This window comes from Oryctolagus cuniculus, chromosome 6, assembly GCF_964237555.1.
Source record: "Oryctolagus cuniculus chromosome 6, mOryCun1.1, whole genome shotgun sequence".
NCBI lineage: Eukaryota > Metazoa > Chordata > Mammalia > Lagomorpha > Leporidae > Oryctolagus > Oryctolagus cuniculus.
In genome coordinates, this window is record NC_091437.1 from 38868453 (window position 1) to 38882695 (window position 14243).

Here is a 14243-nt window from a genome sequence, read left to right on the forward strand (position 1 = left end):
CTATCTTTCAGCTTCGTTTTAAAGTGTTTCTTTTTTTTTTTAATTTTTGACAGGCAGAGTGGACAGTGTCTAGAGAGAGACAGAGAGAAAGGTCTTCCTTTTTGCCGTTGGTTCACCCTCCAATGGCCGCTGTGGCCAGCGCACTGTGCTGATCCGAAGGCAGGAGCCAGGTGCTTCTCCTGGTCTCCCATGGGGTTCAGGACCCAAGCACTTGGGCCATCCTCCACTGCCTTCCCAGGCCACAGCAGAGAGCTGGCCTGGAAGAGGGGCAACCGGGACAGAATCTGGCGCCCCGACCAGGACTAGAACCTGGGGTGCCGGCGCCACAAGGTGGAGGATTAGCCTATTGAGTCACGGCGTCGGCTAAAGTGTTTATTTTCAAAAGGCAGAGTAAAGAAAGTGAGATTGAGAAGGGGAGGGGGAGAGATTGATTGATTGATTGATTTTTCTATCCTGCTTGTTCCATCCCCTGGTGCCTGCAGCAGCCGGGGCTGGACCAGGCCAACACCAGGAGGCTGAAACTCCATCCAGGGTTTCCCACGTGGATGGCACTCTAATACAGGATGGGGCTGTCCCAAAGGGCAGCTTCACTCTTTGTGCCATGATGCCTGTTCTGGCTTTATTTTATCAAAAAACTTGCGTATATTATTACCTGTCATCAATAGATACTGTACAATAGAACACCATTATTTCTTACTCCTACCTATACTTTATCCATTTGTCAACCTTTTCTCAGTTCTCCTTTGCCCCTATTTTCCCCAGCCTCTGGTAACCACCACTCTACTCTTAACTTCTATGAAATCATCTTTTTTTTTTTTTTTCAGATTCCACATATGCATGAGCTCATTCTGTATTTGTCTTTCCTTGCCTGACTTATTTTGCTGAAAGTAATGACTTCCAGTTCCATCCATGTTGTTGCAAATGACAGAATTTCATCCCATTCATGACTGAATGGTGTGTGTGTGTGGGTATGTGTATCACATTTTCTTTGTCCATTCATCAGTAGTTGGATACTTGGGTCGTTTTCATTGCTTGGCTATTATGAATGGTTTTGCAATAAACCTGGGAGTGCAGATGCATCTTAGATGGACTGACTTATTTCTTTGGATATTTACCTACTAGTGGGTTAGTGGGTCATAGGATAGTTCTATTTTTAACTTTTTGAGGGCACACAAATTTAACTAAGCATCTTTACCTCAGGTCGTCTTACAACTTTTTACAAGCTAATATGCTTATGTTTATGGGACCTCTATTTTACGATGAAACACACACTTTAGAAAACATGCATTTGGAAAAATTGGGGCCTAGCTACGGTTAGGGGCCAGTATTGATTACAGAATAAATTAGTGGTAGCCTGCCTTTTTGTATCAAGCATTCGGTGATTTGAAATCAAGCTTCTGGGGGTGCTTCACCCCGTTTCCATCCCTGCCTCCTGCCCTCCCTCTGCCACCCCATTCACTAGATTGGTTTCATGTCCTCATTCGCACCATAGCACGAATCAGTAATGTTCAAGAACAGTGACCTTCTACCTGCCAACCCTCAGTGTGCAGGTTTTCACGAGTCAAGATCAGAGGCTTAAGGGTTGATGAACAATGTTCATTTGAGTTGCTTTGGGCAACTGAGCTTGCCTAGACCTGAGATTATACCCAGAAAATAGCTGGGAGCTATGTTTGGCCTTGTCTGGCTTGTGGGGCTAGAATGGTGGAGGAAGTACATGGATAGATGTGTGCATGTGTGTATGAGATGCGGACTCCTGTACACTAGGCAGGGAGAACATGGTATTCCCCAAAGGTTTGCACTCGCCCTTTCCTGTTCCTTACTGCCTCTGGTTTCCTCAGTTGTAACTGTTTCAGTTACCTCCTTTAATGGTTGACTCTCTAATCTGTGTTTCCACTCTGACCTCTCTTTAAAACCTTTGGAAACACCTGCAGGCCATGTCTTTCCTAACGCCTGTACCAATTCATATCCCAAACCACACTCCACAGCTCCTTTCCCACACTTGTTTTCCATGTCACAGTTTTCCTGGATGACACCGATTTATTCCTACTCTCTGGGCTTAGTACTCTAGGGACTTTCTTTCTTTCTTTCTTTCTTTTTTTTTTTTTTTTGGACAGGCAGAGTGGACAGTGAGAGAGAGAAAGGTCCTCCCTTTTCCATTGGTTCACCCTCCAATGGCCGCTGCGGCTGGTGTGCTGCGGCCAGCGCACTGCGCTGCTCCGAAGGCAGGAGCTTCTCCTGGTCTCGTGCAGGACCCAAGCATGTGGGCCATCCTCCACTGCACTCCCTGGCCACAGCAGAGAGCTGGCCTGGAAGAGGGGCAACCGGGACAGAATCCGATGCTCTGACCGGGACTAGAACCCAGTGTGCTGGCGTCGCAAGGCGGAGGATTAGCCTAGTGAGCCGCAGCGCGGGCCCTCTAGGGACTTTCTAGTTCCTGTGTCTACCTCTCACTCGCCTTCCCTCTGCAGATCCCATCAAGTCATGGGCCGTGCCACCTGTTAATATAGTTAATTTGTGTTTCAAGTGTAGGAGTCATGGTCGTTTTATTTATTGTTGGTTGGTTGGTTCTTTTTAATCTCCCACTGTGTCTCCCATGGTGTCTCCAACTTAATTGGTGCTCAGTAATCACACAGTGAATGAATGAATGAATAATATACTGTTTTAATTAATCAAGTATCCTGGCTAGTAGGAAGTTTTCATAAATATTTATATATGGATTAGCAATTTTAAAATAATTAGACTATTAGTCACAGTAATGAAAAATGGTGAAAGCAATCCAGAAGCCTCTGGGGATTTAGGAGATGTTCTGGGATTACATAGTCTTGGTCAGTAATCGCAGGATCCCTCATTCATATCCTGAAGAGCTACTTTTCATGGACAGGATTAGGAACCCATCTACTTCTTTCTATGTGTATGTGTGATTATGGATGCTGTCAATCTGTGTGATGGGGGAGGTGTCTGGGTAGGAGGTGTCTGTGTCTACAAATGGATGTGTGCCAGGATTAGGCTGTCCATGGGAGTGTTTGTGCATGTACAGTGTGTTGTGCTGTATAGATTTTTATGTGCAGTATGTGAATACTCCTGTTCATATGGAAGTGTGTTGATAAGCATGCATGCCATGTAATGGGCATTTTTGTACATGTATGTGTAGGTGCACATGGGGTATAGGATGTGAATGTATCAAATGCCATCACAGATGTATGTCTAGGATGTGATTTGCACTGAGATATGATACTGCAAAAGATGGAAAAGAGCAGATGATTTGGAATTGATTATGTCTTAGTCATTATTTAACTGTGTCAGCTTGGGAAAGTTCCTTAATCTGTCTACACTTCAGTTTCCTCATCCATCAAATGAGTATTATATGAGGAGTAAGCATGGAGGTTATAGAGGTGAAAAAGAAAATTACCTTTGAGAAACAGCTGGCACTTGATCCATTATCTTCCCTTTGTGTGCTTTCTGTCTGTCTGTCTGTCTGTCTCTGTGTGTGTGTGTGTGAAGCAGTTCAGAGCCAGTCTGGGGCTTCTTGTCTCACACTGCTTTCAGGTGCACCGTGGGCCAGCATGGCTGGGAAGCCTCCCCAGATGCCTTCCAAGGTCCACAGTGGGTACCACAGTGCCAGCCTTGTCTCCCTCAGCACCAGACTTGCGGCTGCTGCACTACTTTGGTGAGAGCCAAGGGGACCACAGGCATGCAACTGGTGATTCACAATTTTTCTGCTGCTCTAATTCACTCTTGTATACTTTCTAGGAGTGGTGGTTATGAACTTTCATGAGCTCCTGTTCTGTCTTCAAATCCTCCTCTCTGATAATAAGCTTTTGCAGCGTAGTACTCCTGGCCAGCAGTTAGTAGAGCACAGGGCCTCTGTTGGCCCTTAGGCCTCTTTCTGAAGCCTGAATCTATTAGGCAATAGGGTGGGAGGATGAATTCACCCCAAATTATCCCAAACCATTTGCCATTAGCATAGCATGTGAGATAATCCTGGAATCCTCCCCAAAGCTGAGCAGTTCTCTGGCTATTCTAGTTGGTGCCTCTGCTGCAGGGTATCTGCAGTCTGGTAACCTGGACACTGGATCACTTAAAACCCTAGCGCTGGACTGAATGGAAGTAGTAATGACTCAGGCCTTAGGTCGCATAGCACCTTCATGAGAGAAGGGATTAGAACTCCACCTTTTCAGTATTGACACACCCACAGGATACAAATCATAGGAATTGTGAGGAGTATAAGTCAAGAAAATTTCAACTTGTGTCTGACTTCCAATGATACTATCAATACATCTTTGGGTTTATCACAAGTTAAAATGGAGAAGAAATAGTCGTGAATGGTTGCATAATGTTGTTTTGTCAATTCACAGTAGAATTCTTGATATTCTGAGATTCTGTAGCCTCTCCCGTATATTATTTTTCAGTGCTTTTCTGGGCATCATTTTTATAATTTGACCCTGTTTGTATACCACTTCTGTTATTATTAATTTTTTTCATCAAATTGCCTTACTTCTTCTAAACTCTTTAAAAAGGTAACTGTGTATTTCACCATTTATGAATGGAGAACTACAGTGAAAACAAAAAGAGAGGAATTTAAAATTTTAGTTCTCTGCTGCCGCCTGCCAAGCTTGAGAATTGCCCTAAGTTGCAAAGAAAGATCAGCAAGTGTTAGCGACGTACTTAGACCTAACAAAGACTTTCATCCCTTCCTGTCCAAGCCTGAAAGTCCCCTAATTCTTTTCCAAATACAAAGGCTCCACTTTAATGCCAAAATAGCCATGCCCCTCCACTTGATAATCCTTGGGCATTTCTGTCTATATTTAGACAGTACAATTTGCACAGGATTATTCCAAGTCCTCCTCGGCCCCTCCCCACATAGTGAATCTGCTCTGTGCATCTGTGTAGAGTAAATATGCATCCAGGATCTCTTGACGCCTATTTGAAACCATGACCTCTGCCTTCGGTGCACTTAAGCTTTTGGTGTGAACTGTGAGCTACTGGGCAGAGAAGCTGGGGGTGAACCTGAGAAATGAAACATGAAATTGTTAGGATTTTCTGGCCTTATAGAAGTATTTGGAAATGATGCAAATTGGTTCAGGGATTACTGAAATATCAGATTCAGTTTGGACAGGTTTGATTCTTAGCCATTTTCAGAAAGAGGGCGAGGTCTGCTGGGACCTGGGTTTTTCTGTCTCTCGTTGAGATGTATTGTGTTAGATGTGCCACCTGGACAGAGTATTAGACTGTCCATTACCTTGCAGTCAGAGCATTTGCCACTCTAAGAGCCATTGGTACCTAGAAGACCTTAGTTGTATCTCTTGATGGTGGAGCCAATGGAAAGATTTAAGGTCGAGTTCAGCAGAGGGGATGGAGAGAGGGATATAATGGAGTAGGGGCTGTGACCTTTGCTAAGTCACTTCTCTTCTTGATTTTTAGTTTCCCCAAATATAAAATGAGGGGATTAAGATAATATCTAAGAGCCCTCCAGCCCTCAGCCATTATTTTATGGGCTGTAATGTATTTTTTCTCTCTCTTGTTTTTTCTTTTTCTTTTTTTTTTTCTTTCTTTTTTTTTTTTTTTTTTTTTTTTACATTTCGTCCATGTGGTCTTGGGATCCAAATTTGTCTGGGCTCCTTTGGGGGAATGTGACTGTGTTTACATCTTGGTTCTTCCTCATCCAGTCTGAAGATTTCTCTCCAATGGCCTAAACTGTCTCTAAAGAACTTATTGGAAGAGAGGCCAAATCAATGCACAGACTGTCATTCTCCAGTTGCAACAACACTTGGATATAGGGAATCAATATGGAGTTGCCAATCTGAATTTCAAATGAATTCAAGTTGTCAACGGAACTGGGGAGAAACAATTTCTGCTACACTTTGCATGGCACCACATTCCCCAGAGTCACTCTGAGTTCACAGAGTAGGGATCTATCCAAATGTTTCCTCTCCCTAGACAGTTTGCCATGGATGGGAAGTCCAGTGGGTCAGACTGGGAAAAGGAGGTAAGGGGGAGAGAGAAGAGCAGATGGGTGTCTCAGAGGCTGAGGATAAGCAAGGGGAAGACTTGCAGGGCTGGAGAAGGACATTACAGGTGCAGATGGTGAAAGGGAGTAGGAGGAGGGAGAGAAAGAGGAAGGAGCACAGTGGATGTGCTTGGGCATGGCCAGCACTGTAATGAGAAGTTCAGTGAGTGCAGAGGGAAAGCCACCCAATTGCATTTGGTGGGAGGGTGGTGGGAGTTTCAAAAGGCTTTGTAGTGAAAATGACTTTTACAGTAAAACTCCAAGGTTGGGTATGGCGTTGGCTTGAGGAAGTGATGGAGGAAGAGCTTTATGTAGAGGAGATGGTGTAGGTTGTCGCTCCCCGTCTTCGTGGAGGAACGACACTAAACCCTGCCTAGGCTTCCTATCCGAGTCACGGCACCATTATGTCGCTCCCCGTCTTCGTGGAGGAACGACACTAAACCCTGCCTAGGCTTCCTATCCGAGTCACGGCACCATTATGTCGCTCCCCGTCTTCGTGGAGGAACGACACTAAACCCTGCCTAGGCTTCCTATCCGAGTCACGGCACCATTATGTCGCTCCCCGTCTTCGTGGAGGAACGACACAGGACCCTGCGCTGTTCTTTTGTCTGCTCGGCCCTCCCCGGGTTTGCTGCTGGTTCTTCCCGGGTTGGCTACTGTCCCTTCCACCTCCGTGGAAGGGCGGTTCCCCCTGGCCACTTTCCCCACTTCCACAGGGGAGCGGCACTCCGCCGGCCGGCTCTCTCGGGGGCTGCACAGGTGTTCCCCTTAGATGTTCCCCTTAGATGTTCCTGGTGCATGCCGTCTCTCTCCTCCTTTATAGTCCTCCTCTGCCAATCCCAACTCGGCTGCCCACACGCCGAGTACGCTGCTCTCCTCCAATCAGGAGCAGGATCAGCTCCTGGAGGTCATCACTCAAGTTGGCAAAGGCAGCTGCGTAGAAGCTGTTTTCTCCTCTCCCAGTGCCATATTGTGGGAAAGCAGATGCATAGAATAAGTCTTAATTCCAGTAACTTAGTCTAGTCCGAGTTGCTCCCCACATAGGTAAAGTCTAGAGGGGAGGGAGTACTTGGAGAAGTGGTGTAAGTTTAGTGCCTATAGCAGGGAGGGAAGAACAGAGGAAGGGAAGCAGGAATCAGAAAAAAGATTAGATCTACAGAGAGGAGAGAGTACGGAAAATAAGAGATGAGGATATACCATTTGAATCTACGGGATTGAGAGTTGGAGAAACTAGACTCCATCTGTGTCCTTATGGTGAGTCTGAAATTTAGGGGTAGATTATCCTTCCCCAATTCATACACAGTATAAATCATCCATCTGATTGGAAATCTTCAAATAGTGGGTGTCTTTGGTTTCCAGGCAACTCATTCCCTAACTTGAGTGTCGATGCAATTCAACTGGTGATTACTGTTCAGGGAAGGGTACTGGGGCTGAACCAGCAGATGAGAGTGCCAAGGTGCTGTACTGTGGGTAGTGGGTTTTTTATTTTAATGGGGGTATAATAATTGCACATATTTTTAGTAAACTGTGAAAATTTGGTGTATGTAAACACTGATAAGATCAAATCAGAGTAGTTGGCATTTCCATCTCCTTAAATATTGATAATTTTTCAAAAAAAGATTTATTTATTTATTTGAAAGGCAGAGCTGCAGAGAGAGAGAGGTCTTCCATCCACTGGTTCACTCCCCAGATGGCCACAACAGCTGGAGATGTGCTGATCCAAAGCCAAGAGCCAGGAGCTTCTTCCCAGTCTCTCATGGGTCCAGGGGCCCAAGGACTTGGGCCATCTTATACTGCTTCCCCAGGCCATAGCAGAGAGCTGGATTGGAATTGGGCCCGATCCTTTCTTCATGTTGGGAGCCTTTGAATCCTCTCTTGATGTGGCCTTTCTGATTTCTATAAACCTTGATCTAAAATCCTATAATCCCCATGATTCATTAGGCAACCACTGCATACGTAAAGCATGTAGGAGAGGTGCAGGTACATCACTTCTGCCAGAAAAAGCACCCAATGCATAGGCTTTGTGTTCCTGGTGGTCAGTGCCTGATGTGTAGCAGTAATGCATAATCCTTTGCTGATAAAAGGCATTTGTTCTCCAGTTTTTTATTGTTCAATGTATAGGACAGATTAGGTACTTTAGGAACTATAGTACGAAGTTGCCACCTGGCTTTTGTGGCAGAATTGTACTGCTGTGGTGGTTTAGAGGAGGAAGGCAGTATTTGGAGATAGGGCTGGGGAGGGATTAATCAGAGAAATGTTCTGGGTTTTATTGATTTTAGCTTCTATGTACTTTGAGAGAGACCCAATGTTTGACAGTGTCCACATTGTACATTGGGGGGAAAAGCTTTCTTCTGTCCGTGTGCCTGTGGGCTCTCCTTGGGGAAATAATGGAGAAAGGTGAGGCAGGAGGAGGTGAGGTTGAGCCAGTCTTGACCTTCTGGGCTGAACCGGTTTCTTTTTTTTTCTTTTTTCTTTCTTTCTTTTTTTTTTTTTTTTTTTAACAGGCAGAGTGGACAGTGAGAGAGGGAGAGAGGGAGAGAGGGAGAGAGAGAGAGAGAGAGGTCTTCCTTTTGCCGTTGGTTCACCCTCCAATGGCTGCCGCGGCCTGCGCGCTGCGGTCGGCGCACCACACCTATCTGAAGGTGGGAGCCAGGAGCCAGGTGCTTCTCCTGGTCTCCCATGGGGTGCAGGGCCCAAGCACTTGGGCCATCCTCCACTGCACTCCCTGGCCACAGCAGAGAGCTGGCCTGGAAGAGGGGCAACCGGGACAGAATCCGGCGTTCCGACCAGGACTAGAACCCGGTGTGCCGGCGCTGCTAGGTGGAGGATTAGCCTATTGAGCCGGGGCGCAGGCCTGAACCGGTTTCTTATCTCTGCTGTGCCACCAGGGGACTTTAGGTTCTTGTGCAGTATGGACCCTGCTGGTCGTCTTGAGCTTTGCCTGGGTCGCATCATCAATGCAACATCTGGCTTCCCCTGGCCAGCTGTGCAGTTCTGGTTTTTATTTGATTGCAATAAGGGGCTTAAGCTGCCTGGGGAGTGCCTTACATTTTTATTACTCTCACTTCATGATCTGCTAAGCACCCCTGGGAGCAGAATGTCACAGTTGGCATGCCCTGAGACCAAGTGTCCCGTGGTTTTCTGGAACAAGGCACCCTCTCCCCTGCCTGACAACATCCGCAGCATAGCTGCTTCCTGTCAGGAGGCCTTTTGTGGGTAAAAGGCACACATAGCCGAACCTGATTCTTTTCTGTTAGCAAGATAAAATCCTGGGTTCTTGGAGTTGGAAAGAACCTAGATATTTCTTCTGTCTCTGCTCCCACACCTGCCCCCATGGAAGTCTGATTCCCAACGGATCCTGGCTCTTATGTGCGCGCGTGCTCTCTGCCCCCCCCCCCCCCTTTTCCTTCCTCCCTCCCTCCTTCTCTCTCCTCAATTTGAATCTGTTCCTCAGGATCACCTTGCATCCACTAACTCCCCTGCTCCATTTTATGTACCCCAACAGAGCTGGTCCAGCAGTAGAATGAGATGAATGAGCTGCCTAATACAGTTTAAGGATGTGCTCACTCTCAGGGCTGTGTAAGTACCAATTCTGTTCCTACAGGGACCTGAGAGTGGGTGCCTCCTTAAATTTCCTGACTCATTTGCCTTACCCTATCCTGGACCTTGTCTATAGCATCCTGGTCCCCAGTCCATCTAAGGTAGGATTTCTTGTAGATAATCAAGTATTCACCTGAACAGGAAGTCTCTGTCTCTTTTTATTTCCAAAAGCTTTGCTGGTTTTTGTTGTTGTTGTTGTTGTTTCATGGCAAGAAACAACATTCAGTACCTACTAATATGAGTGGGTCTCTAATATGCATATTGAAATATACAGTGTATATTTAATCTCATACTTCTTCCTCTGTGTGCATGTGTGTGTCAGGGTTGAAGTGCGGTGGTTCTTGACCTTCTGTAGTTGAAGCTTCACCTTCAGCGCTGTAACCTTTGTTTCTCTCAGGAGTTGGGAAATCAAAGTGTTACATAGCCAGGACCCTGAGAACATGATTTTCATAAGCTCCTTTCCAAGGTCTTAACAGACATGGTTTTCATGATGCCAAGAGCCTGGTACATGATCAGGGCTCAACAAATATTTGTTGAGCAGATAATACACACCTGGAAATCCAGAGGCAGCTTCATGTAGCTGTGTAGCCACTTGGAATCAGTGATATGATTTGGCTGGAGTCGAAAATGAAACAAACCAGAACTCTTAACTTTGGCCCTTTTTCATGCTCTCTGGGAAAAATCCAAGGCAGGAAAATAGGGGAGAGATCATCTGTCCATGCTTTTAGGAGCGTTCACGGCGCTTCCACAGAATGATGTGATCAGTCATTGCTGCCCCCTCTGTCGCTAATTAGGATTCAGCAACCGAACCATCTCATTGTGACCCGGTTGGACCTGCATGTTTGGCTTGTGAAAATGTCCCTGTGCCTCGGACCTTCAGTGCCATTCTGTAGTCTGGTCCCGCGGTGAAGGGACTCTTGGCTTAGGCCTGTGGGCATCAAGTAGCCGCCTGGATGAGTTGTAATGTGAGGAGCCCGGGCAGTCTTCAGAGGCTTGGGTGCTGGAGAACAGGCCTACGGGGTCTATGCTGCTGGAGTAAAAGCTGTCTGCAGGCCATGCAGCCTGTGTCATCAGCATGCAGCCCACGAGTGGACAGGAGAGCAAATGGCTCTCATTACTTTCCATGCAGCTTTCCTTTTAATCAGATAAATCTCACTAGAGAAATGCGTTTTTGCAGAGAAGGGAGCTCAGGGCTTCTGGGCAAGAAGTTCTGAGAAAAAAAAGATTGCATTGATCAGTAGGGATTGGTCACTGGAGGTTGCAAAGGCCTTGGTATTTACTCTGGGCTGCATACTTTCCATGTGGTGCTGTGTTTAATCTTCTGAACGATTTTTGAAGACAACATCATTACTCCCATTTTACAGACAGGGAAACTGGCTTTTTCACTTTCAGAAATGTAGCCAAGGTCTTGCAGTTCGTTAGTAAAAAGCCCCCGGGTCATCTGGTATGTATGGCCCACACCATTAACCACTAGACTCTATTGAGTCTTCCAAGGGCTAATGATTTGCAAAATCCCTGTGAGGAGTTGCTCTGGCTCATGAAGTAAGTGTTTCCGCGACTCTTTGGCATTACAGGTAAAAAATCTAGACTGCTGAGAATTAGAAAGAGTGGGGTGAGAGTAATTTGATGCCTTGCATGCATCTAACACCTGGAGTGTATATGGCACTTCCAAGGCCATCGCTGCGGTTGATCTTCCCACCGTCCCAGGGAGAGCTCCTCCAGGCGATGACCCTGGGGTCCACTGAAAAGACCTTGGCTGGCGGAGTGGTCACACGACAGGGAGTCTTCAGATCTGGCCTAGGGTCTCTTCTGCTTGATTCTTTGGCTGTTCCCAACAGCCAGTGAAGGGATGACTGAAGTAACGCGGAGCACTGAGTAAATCATCTTGGTCAGAATTTCCCTGTGGTCCACTTGCCTTCACTTTACCCTTCGCAGTCTCAGTTCACTCGTCTTTAAAATACTACCTGCGTTTACCAACTCCAGGAGTTGTTTGAATGATGAAAGATCATTGTGTTTTTATAGATGCTGTGGAAATAAACTTTGATTTGTTAAGTCAGCCAGTTTTTTAGGCATTAGTTACTTTGAAGTAAGGATCATTTCATTTGACACAGCATTAGTTTATTATTTTGTGTGTTTACTTAGAATTATGGAGTGCTAGCTATGTGTCGGAGTACTAGGTGCTAGAACAGATTATGATTAAGAGATAATAACAACCAAACATTGTTGGGTGTTTATAAAGTACAAGGCATTATACGAAGAGTTTGATTTGCAATATTTAATCTTCAAAATAACTCTATCAGTTGGGTATCATTACCTCTACTTTACTGCTGGGTAAGCTGAGGCTCTTATCAAGGTTTACCTGATCTCACAGACATCTTTTGTACCTACACCAGTGATGAAAATACAGAAGCCATTGCTTTCTGGGAGCTCTCAAACTACAGAGAAACCTATGTGAAAACAAATATATGCTTGAATATCTGAGTTTACTAGAAAAAAAATCACTTTTCTCTCCCAAATCTATTACTTCAAACCTATAGTTGCAACACACACACAAAAAAATCCAAGTTGAAATAAACCCATAGGATATGCATTAGCAAAATCTTACTAGCTATCCAAGAAAAAACAAATGTTCAATGGAGCAGAACTTGGATATATATGGTCTTCAAACATTCAAATAAAACTATGACTCTGTGGTAGATGTTTCACTTAGTGGTTAAGGCACCTACATCCCATATCAGAGTGCCTGGGTTCAAGTCCTGGTTTGGCTGTCAGTTACAACTTTCTGGTAATGCTGAGACACAGTAGGTGATGGTTGAAGAAAGTGGGTCCCTGCCACCCATAAGTCAGTTCCTGATTTCTCCTCCACCATTGTAGGCATTTTGGAGTGAACCAGAGGATGAGAACTTTCTCTCTCTCTCTCTCAAATAATAATAGTAAAATAATAACAAAATAAAAAAATAGAAAAGACAATGACTCAAATGATGTTCAAATAATAAGTAGTCCTTACTAGGAAATGAAGAGATGATATTAAATTTTGTAAGGAGCAACATGAATTAAAATCTGTAGGTGCCTTTAATGAGCTAAAAGATGGATTTCAGATAGTATAATCTCTCAGTTCACCTACTGTGGGAGGGTTTAGCTGAAGTGGGTATTTGTATGTAAACACACTTGTAGAGAGCTTCATAGCTCTGACAATGCTCTCTAAATAAGCCCTTGGAGATTGCCAGGAATCTCCAGGTCGGAGTCAGAGCAGCAGCTATGCTCAAGGGGGTGGAATTTCTTTGTGTTGCTCTGCAGGTTCCAAAGTCTTAGGGAAGAAGTGAGCAGAAGAATCATAGAATTATGGGAACTGGTCATCTTGTGCATGAAAATAGCAAAGATTTCTAAGACCATCTGCTTTGAATTAAAAACTGCATATTGCAACCTTGCAAGAACAGTAGGGACTGTCATCTGCATTTTATAGATGAGGAAACCAACTTGGAGATTAATGAATAATAGCAGTGGTTACTAAAGATCAAACACTTTCTGAGTGCAATGCACAGAGCTAAGAAGTTTTGTCTATGCTTTCTAGTTCTTTGGACCACTCAAAGAAGCAACAGCCATTTTCTTTTCCATTTTTCAGATGAGAAAACCGAAGCTTGGAGAGGTTGACTGACTTAATCAAAATGGCCAAGCTGATACACAAATCTAATTGAGGTGTAATTTCAGCGTCAGTCGTAGAGCAACTGTTCAAATCTGCTAAAACCGTTCTCTCAACCCAAATGCTTGCCTGCATTGTTTTAAGTTCCTACAGCCTAATTTCTATCCACAATATTTTCCTAGGAGAATTTGGAAGTGGTAGTGACAGCCTGGTGAGAATTATTGAGACAGAAGAAAGACTGACGGATGAGAGAGGGATAGAGTGCTGTGCACAGTGCCAATCTGCTTTCAGGGTAGAGGATCTTAAGTCTTTCTTTTCCTCTTTTTATGTTTTTCAGAATTTCTTTTACTTATTTGAAAGGCAGAATTACAGAAGGGCGAAGAGAAAGAGAAAGAACTTCCATCTGCTAGTTCATTCTCCAAATGACTGCAACAGCCAGAACTGTGCCGTGCTGGAGCCAATAACCCCAAGCTTCTCCTGAGTCTCCCATGGGGGTACAGAGGCCAAAACACTTGGGCCATCCTCCACTGCTTTCCCAGGCACATTGGCAGGGAGCTGGATTGGAAGTGGAACAACCAGGACTCAAATTGGCCCCTCATATGGGATGCTGGCGCCACGGCCAGTGGCTTAACTCACTATGCTACAATGCCTGCCCCTTTTTCCCTCTTGCAGTTACTTTCCTTTCTGTCTCATACCTTCATGATGCTTCCTCAGGGTCACGTCTTGTAGCTCACTGAAGTATCGAGTGGGGGCTTGTAGCTGACACTGCCTCCTGCGTCTTGTTGCATGTCTCAGAGACAGAGGGAGGCAACTCAAGGAATGGGACAAATTATGGCTGTGGAGTCAGAAATCCTGGGTTTGATTTCTACCTGTTGTGATTTCTCTCTCACATGGTCTTGGACAAGTCCTTCACTATATGAGTGCACTTAAAAAAAACCTCATGGAGGGGCCAACACTGTGGCCTAGTGGGTTAAGCCTCCACCTGCAGTGCTGGCA

At 45.2% G+C, this 14243-nt stretch overlaps 1 protein-coding gene across 2 annotated transcripts in view; it reads right to left on the reverse strand.

The window, feature by feature from the left end:
* GLRA1 (glycine receptor alpha 1) overlaps positions 1-14243 on the reverse strand; it is a 98799-nt gene that overhangs the window by 62586 nt on the left and 21970 nt on the right. The window lies entirely within an intron of this gene.